This window comes from Crinia signifera, chromosome 1, assembly GCF_055691185.1.
Source record: "Crinia signifera chromosome 1, ASM5569118v1, whole genome shotgun sequence".
NCBI classification, from domain to species: Eukaryota; Metazoa; Chordata; class Amphibia; order Anura; family Myobatrachidae; genus Crinia; species Crinia signifera.
Window position 1 is genome coordinate 258421484 of NC_139217.1, and position 8975 is coordinate 258430458.

Sequence of the window (8975 nt, forward strand, 5' to 3'; positions counted from 1 at the left end):
TTTATGACAGTGTATTACGGATACGTAGGCAGAGAGTGTATATGATACCTAATGTATACTGGAGTAGCAAACACGAAAGCATCTAATCCAAATATGTTTTGAGATTCTGCCAAATCCAAAGACTTGGAAATGATCAGTCAGGCTATAATGAATGTAAAAGGATTCTGTATTTGAATCTGAAAAATATGGATTCCGCACATAATTGATTTTATATAAGCATATCTTTCTGTAACAAAGCTGTTTGTGTGCATCGCACAAATATATGGGCCTGTTATTCTGCATAAAAGATATGTGTCCACTATGACTTAACATAATATCAGTAACTAATAATACAGGTTGAGTATCCCTTATCCCAACAGCTCGGGACCAGAAGCATTTTGGATAATGGATTATTCCGTATTTCAGAATCTTTTTATATTTCAATGATGTATCTTGAGGTATCTTGCATTTATGTTGTACAAACACATGAAATACACACAATATATTTTATATTTGTGCATGAAACAAGATTTTAAAACATAAAACAAAGATTGTGTACTGAATTTGAATGCTAAGTAATTTTTCTTTTCACGTTTAGTGCAAGTTACAGATGTCCCCAGTAGTGCAAGTTACAGATGTCCCCAGTAGTGCAAGTTACAGATGTCCCCAGTAGTGCAAGTTACAGATGTCCCCAGTAGTGCAAGTTACAGATGTCCCCAGTAGTGCAAGTTACAGATGTCCCCAGTAGTGCAAGCTACAGATGTCCCCAGTAGTGCAATTTACAGATGTCCCCATTAGTGATGTTAGAGATGCTCCCTGTATAACTTTTAGTAAAAAAAATAAGTATATTCTGGATTTACAGTTTTCGGAGTAATCTGAATAACAGATATCTGGATGAGGGATACTCAACCTGTAAAATAATGCATAGTAAATGTAATTATTGACCTTGAATGCATAACAGTTTATTCTGATTGGTTGCTATGGGCAATACAGTATACCACCTTCAATAGAACTCCCATCTTAGTAACTGTACCCCTGTATGTGATTGATGCATTTAAGCATTGCACACAGTATATAGTACTTGAACAGTACAGTATATAAAGGTTTGTTAAATTACATGGTATAAATAACACATATCTGCATGCACCCATGCAACCAATCATGTATACAATTTTAATATAGTATAAGCAAATCAAATGAAAGGACATATCTGATTGGTCGCTATGATTTCCACCATGATAATAAATAGACTTTTCCATGGTTCTACTTTCTTTAGACTTTTGAACCCAGCAAGATGTAGAAAGTAGCAATAGAACACCTGGCTGTTCTTTCTGTGATGGTAAAGCAGCCCCTCTGTGTTGCTAATGCACTTAATTAATCCCTCACTTTTAGTAAAGGTATCCTAAGAGGCTGCTCAGAACCTCTTCTTACAGGGTTCCTCCAGCAAATGAGGGCATATGTATTCTTCCTTATAGGCCAATATTGTTCTTTTGTAATCTTTCATAGAAATCTATGGTTTGTTATATATTGAATGAAACAAAAAACAAAAAAAGTAACCAGATATTATCCAACAAAATGTGTTGTATGTTTATATTCAATGAAAAGTTGCATTTTTCTGTGCAATAAATATTTCTAATAATGTAAAACTATTGTGTTTATTTATTTCTATAAGTATTGAAAAACAATAATTCTAAAACCCCCGTACACACAGGGCGACACGGCATTTTGATATGCCCTAATCCTTGAGGAGCCCTGATGCAAATTGGTTTTATATTTAAAAATCTGCTGGCCTAATTGCTATCACATAGTTTTATGCAAATACATTCAACATTAAAATATTGATTTATTCACTATAGACACAATTCACCACAGTAGATCAATATTAACAAAGTTTCCTCTCTGATGCTTGCACTGGACGCGGAGAAAGCCTTCGATAAGTTTTCCTGGGCATTCATGCTACAAACATTACAACAATCCGTCAAATTTCTTCAAGCCATACAAGAATTATACCACAATCTTTCAGCCATGGTCCAGGCAGGTGACCTTCTTTCAGATTACCAACGGAACTAGACAAGATTGCCCCATCACCTCTCATTTCTGCTCTTGTAATTGAACCCTTAACCCACCATATATGTGCTAATCCAGACATTATGGGAGTTTCAATCAAACAATTACATTATTCCCTCTCTATTTGCTGATGACATTCTTCTTACACTGACCAAACCGTTCACTTCTCTACGAAACTTATTTAACAAACTCGCCACCTATGGGAAACTTTCAGGTTGCAAAATAAAATATAAAATCTCAGGCTCTACCCCATTCACATACCAGATCACACAAAGAAACTTCTTCTGACAAATTTTAACTTTACATGGGAAAAAAAGATTCTCTGAAATATTTAGGGGTCCAAATAATGAGGTCATACTGCTCTCTCTACTGTGCCAACTACCCTCCTCTTTTTGCATCTATCCGCAATTATCTTCAACAATGGCAATCAGATTTTTTATCCTGGATTGGTTGTATCAATGCTATTAACATACATACGCCTTTTAAACTCCTATACACTTCAATCTGCGCTTGGTAAATTCTAGAATCATAACAAAATCGAGGAATTTATCTAAATTTGTTAGCCAAACGCTCACAGACTGCAAGTTCTTCGATACTTAAACGCAACCTGTATGAGTCAATTCATTTCCTGGCACTCCCTGTGAATTACTAGATCAGGGGTGGCCAACCCGCGGCTCTCGAACCGCATGCGGCTCTTTCCTTAATAAGCTGCGGCTCCTTCAATCACCCCCGTCGCACGGGGACCGGGCAACCCATGCCTCCCCACACAGTAAGCAGCTGCAGTGCATTGCGGGCCGGCCGCTGGGGCACCCACCGCCCCTCCCCTACCCTCCCCATATATGATGGACATCTGGCGGTGCCTCCCCCTCCCTGCACAGCGTGCGGCCAGCGGCACCCTCCTCCCCGCCAGGCTTTAAAATTTTCCTGTGCACACTGTCACCGCTTGCACCTCATGCAGTTACTTGGGTACAAGTCTTGGGTCAGCATCTGGATGATGAGGAATGAGACTTGATTCGCACTGTAATTTCAAAATGCTGTATTAGCATGGTCATACGAGAAATCTCATACAAAATATATACCAGATGGTATCTAGTCCCAGACTGACTTCACCATATATATCCTAACCCTTCTAATTTGTGCTGGAGAAATTGAAGAGAGGAGGGCACACTGGTGGACCTGTCGGTTCTTACATCATATTAGGATATGATACGCTCTCTTCTCTCTTGTTTTATTGATCTCCCCAAACTCCACTCCCCTGCTAAGCCCTTTCAAGCTCCTAAGGATTCCAATAAAATCCTACTCCACATCTCCTGACAGCTAAATATCAAAGAGCCCCTTGTTGGAAGATCCCCACCGCCTCTAGTTGGCAAGAATTAATGAACAGGATCAGTGGCGTAAGTTCGTTCCAGTTGCCTGGAGGCAAGATATATATTGGTGCCCCCCTTCCCCCCCCCCCCCCCACACACACATTAACACACACACAGCCCTATATAAAATTTTATAAAATAGACATATTTTCTGTTCAGAAATATAGATAGAGAACATATCTATAGAATATATTTCAGAACTCAGCCACAGAAGCAATATTGTTGGCTTTTAAATAACTGATTTAAACTTCCAGGGAGAGTAGTGGTGCCCCCTTGTGAGCAGGAGCCCGGCGGCAGATGACTCCATTGCCTCCCAGAGTTCTGCCTCTGAACAGGATCTGGTTCATAGTTGGGATGGAATACATTTGACTCTACAAAACAACATAATGAAAAAATGTCATTCTATCTGGCTCCCCTGGCACATTCACCACAACATATCTCTCCCTTGCCTTTTTTAATTCCCAACTTTTAACACATAATAATTAAATGTATTACATTTTTGGTGACCCTGGCTCGCTGCTTGAATTTTAACACTTTCTCCCCCATCCCTTTATTTTTGTCTCTTTTACCTACTTAAGCACCCAAAATTTGCTCTTTTTTCTTTTCTCTTCTCCATATTTTAATGTTGTGTTCACAAAATGACTGTATAATATTACTGTTTACTTTATGTTTTTTCAGACATTTATGTCAGAGGAGATTCTCCTCTTTTGCTGCCTTTTCTTATTAACTTATTGTTAGCTAATATTGTTACCATTATATTGTTAGGACAAAAATGGGTTTTTGTGTGTTGCGCAATCACTTAGCTGCTGGCACAGGGCTTGTCAGGCCCTAATTAGTAACCAATAAAAAAGAAGAAATATGTGCCAGCGCTTGCTGTTTCAGTAATTACACGGTTCTCCTTAAAAATATATTTAATTAACGTATAAAACACATACATACATACATTTAATATGAAAATAAAAATAAATATGGAAATAAAAATGAGTGCTGGTGAATCATTTATCGCTCGAGAATATTCTCATAAGTTATAAAGTTATAAATTTTTCATCCAATTGGATGAAAAATCTTTTGGGTTTTGCTTTATCCCTAAAAATCCACACAGAGGAGGAGAAGTCGCTACAAGGGAACCTTGAGCCTTTGAAAACATAAGGCACCACAGAACCGTTGATGTCACAGACTCTGGACACAAAATCTCACCAGACGGATTGGATGGTAATATACAGTCAGCTCACAATTTCCCCCAATACGGGACTTTATAATTTATGAGAATATTCTCGAGCGATAAATGATTCACCAGCACTCATTTTTATTTCCATATTTATTTTTATTTTCATATTAAATGTATGTATGTATGTGTTTTATACGTTAATTAAATATATTTTTAAGGAGAACCGTGTAATTACTGAAACAGCAAGCGCTGGCACATATTTCTTCTTTTATATTGTTAGGACGTTTGGTTTTGCTAATTCTTACTGATTTCACTCTTGTTTCTGTTAATATTATTGTATTCAATAAAAAATGATAAAAAAAATACTACTGTAGTTTATCACAGGTTGTTGATTCTTATATACAACTTCTGTGGTTTCTGGGATACCATAACCTCTGAGATCATTTGGTTATTTGAATAGGGAATATTAATTGGAACAATTTTTACTTCTTTTCAACATTTTACGTTGAAGCCCTATACATAAGCATCCAAAAATAAGAGCCTGAAAGCAATTAAACACCAACAAATACTAGGTACACCAAAGAAACCAATTTCAATGATCATTTAATAGATTAATATCTTTCATTCTATATGTGATTTTTTTTCACGGGGCATGGATCACAGGGTAGACAGTAATTTGGCTGACATTGTCTAGGTTGAGCCCAAAAGGTCAACATGCATAAGGTCAACACAAGCAAAAGGACACCACGGAAATGGTCAACACATAAAAAGGGCAAATACCCGTTTTTCACCTTTTTTTGTTGTGAATTTGTAGAATTCAGCACATACAGATGAAGCCGGTTTCATCTTTGCAGGGGCTGGCGAAACTACCTCCAGCTCCCGCCAGGAGGAGCTCGCGAACGAGATGCTTGTGCGCCCTATGGTAATGGAGCTCCCCCCGGGTCCCCGCCACCGGTCCCCATCCCTAACCCTGTCCGTCTCCCTGAAGCGTAGACGGGCAGGGACCCACTGCCCCACCGCTGAGAGACACGCGCCTCACAGTTTAATGGAGTCCCTCTCCGCCGGCGGCCAATGGGACTGAATGAGAGGGGCTCCATCTGTAGACACCCAATCAGTGTGCAGCGTCTCCTCACATGGATCACGTCACTCACCAATGCTTTGGTACAGGTGCTCTGCTACTGCTGTGCTCCTTTGGCAATTTACTTTGATATTAAATGGCCCCTAATTCCTAGTAATGCATTGCAAGCAACGCAATTTATTGCCACTACCTAATGATCCACTGAGCCTAAACAAGGATTTTCCTACATGGCACACTCAGTTTTAACCTAAGGAAAAAAAGGAATTAGCTGTACTATAAATATTTTTTTACTTAATCCACAAAGAGACACCCAAATAATACTTTTTATTGCATTTGTAGTCACACCAGGGCTGAAATTATGATTTACGTCACCCGGGGCAAGGTAGTAAATTGTCCCTGCTCTGCCCCCCCCCCCTCCCTGCACGCACGAATGGGTATCACATCCATCACCCAGGGCATGTGACATCCTAGCTAACCCCTGGTTGTGGCCCTGATTACACCTACTACACTATGCACTCTAACTAGTATAAACTGTTATATTAATATATAGATATATATTAGAAGAGCGGTTCTCAAACTATGGGTTCTGGCCCTAAAGTGGGTCCCGACCATCTCAGCACTGAATTGCAACTCCATGTTGCTGTCAGGCTAATGACTCCTCTTAGCCAGTGATCCAGGGAGTCTGAAAAAATAGTTGAATTGTGTGGTACTTCAGACTCCTTTGTTGACTGGCTTAGAGATTCGAGGAATCACCAGGCTGCTCCGCTCACACTCTGTTGGACTGCCTCTCCTGTCACGCCACCAGAAAGCTGCACTCCTGGATCCATTAGCAGTCACTTCACTTGCTTTATACCTCTGCAATGTTACGGTGCATGTGCGGTTTGCTGACCACGCATCTGGCGGCAATCCTGCGATAATAGATATTATTGTCTGACAGGGTCCCAGAGTAAAATAGTTTGAAACCCCCTGTATTATAATGTTAAATATTTAAAGGTTTTAAAATAAATAACAAAAGAAACATTTTTTAGCGATCAATTAATGTCAAGTCGCTAGGCTGTTCAAGATAACTTCAGCCCAAGTTTACAGAGAGTTATTGTATAGACAGATGTGTCCTCCTACATTCTTGCTGTAGTCATGTTAAACAGCTCTTCTAGTCCTGCCATGCATGCTCTTGCGATTCACTATTTGAATATTACACACAAGTAGCTTCTGCTGATTAAAATGATGAGGCGTGCCTGTATTCTGTATGTAAGTAAGTTTAATTTATATAGTGCACTTTCTCCAACAGGGACTCAAGGAGCTTGTGACTACAGCTGTATCTACAATATGTTATATTACAGTGCTCTCCTGGAAAATACTGAAATGTAGCATATCGTATGCAAATACACCCACAGTCACACGCAGAATACAACTTTCATCAGCAGAAGCTGCTTATGCGTAATATTCAAGGTATTTTGCATTAAAAGACACCTGATCTGACTGTAGCAGAGCTGTCTGGGAACTGTTGGGTCATTCCGGTCAGCCATCTAATGGTGCATGAGATGTACAGTATAAGGACACATCTGTATACAGCCCTAAGGTCGACAGTAATAAGGTCAACAGTCAATGGGTTGACCACTGTTGGTCAACATGCATTAGGGTGATGTGGTCAAATGTTCGACATGGTCAAAAGGTCAACATGATAATGGTTGACACATCTTGTGATTGCAATTCTTTTTTCACATTTATTTTTAATTTGAATAACTTTTTCATACTTCCACGTGGACTTTCATTGGGAATTGTAGCCTTGCCCAAATCATGCAAGGGAACGTGGTACACTAATAGGGGTCAATGTGCTAAAAGTTAAAAATAGACATCTACTAAATACTTTTCATGTGTCGTCCATTTTTAAATCGATCTTTTGATTGTGTTGACTCTTTTCTCATGTCAATCATGCACAAGTCTACCTTTTGGGGTGGACCTAGACACTGTTTTGGTGCCGACCTAAAAAAAAACATATATAACTAAGCAAAGAAATATTGACATGCACAGTAAACTAAAGCTAGGTGCACACTGGGCGATATATCATTAACTGCATGGACGACATTGTCCATACAGTAATCCATTATCAATATCGTGTGCATATCGTCCAGTGTGTATGTTCAATATTGTTATAATAATTAATATCTGCATGTGGGGTGACATCACTGACCATATTGGTCAGTGTGTATGCACTTTATCGTTCGCCCATGGCACCGCCCAGTATTATCACAAAGTAAGCACAACAAAACATAGTTCCCCAGACAAAAACATCCTCATTGAAAATATGGTACTGTAATTCTCATTAATTCTAGTCACATTTTCCTCAATCCTAACTGGATTAGGCAAGGGATTTGATTTCTTGCTAACATTATTCTCTCCGGGGTTTACTTTTGGTTGCAGATGTCTGATTTCATATTCCAGACACAGGAGTAATAAAACAATTTTAACTGCATTTTTCTAATAACCTATTAAAGGAACATGCCGCTACCTAAATGTCTGTATTATATGTATTAATTTGTGCCTAGGCTTCCAGATCTCTAGTATAGAGAATGCTTCTTTCTTCAGGTTCGCAAACTAAAGATCCCTATGAATGGATTTGGAAAAGAGATATGGAGCATTCCTGGAGCCAATCTAATACAGGTCGAGTATCCCGTATCCGAATATCCGTTATCCAAATTATTCCGAAAATCAGACATTCCAGAAAGTGAAAAAAATTTTTTTTTTTGCTATAAAACTCACTGGGGACATATGTAACAGCATCACTGGGGACATGATATGTAACTGGCACTATATATGTGCAAGACAATGATTGCTTGGCATTCAAATTCACTGCTGAGATAGTACACACATTTTGTTTCACGTTTTGAAACCTTGTTTTTTGAACAAATAAAATATATTTGTGTGTATTTTATGTGGTAATAAAATATATTTGTGTGTATATTATGTGTTTATACAGCATAAATGCAAGATACTTCAAAATACATCATTGAAATATTAAAATATTCCGAAATACGGAATAATCCGTTATCCAAAATTCTCCTGGTCCCGAGCATTTTGGATAAGGGATACTCAACCTGTACTGCCAAGATACATTTATATGGTATCTTGGAGCTCTCCGAGTACCTAGAATGATTTTATTAATTGTGGAAATTCAGTGGTCAATAGGATTCCCTACCACAAATTTGTGGAGTGCCCAAAGCTTTCTTCTTAATGGAGCAAGGCTCATCCTTCCTCTTCTTTACTTGATAAATGTTGCGGACCATAACTCCGAAAATAATACTTCAGAGACTGCAAA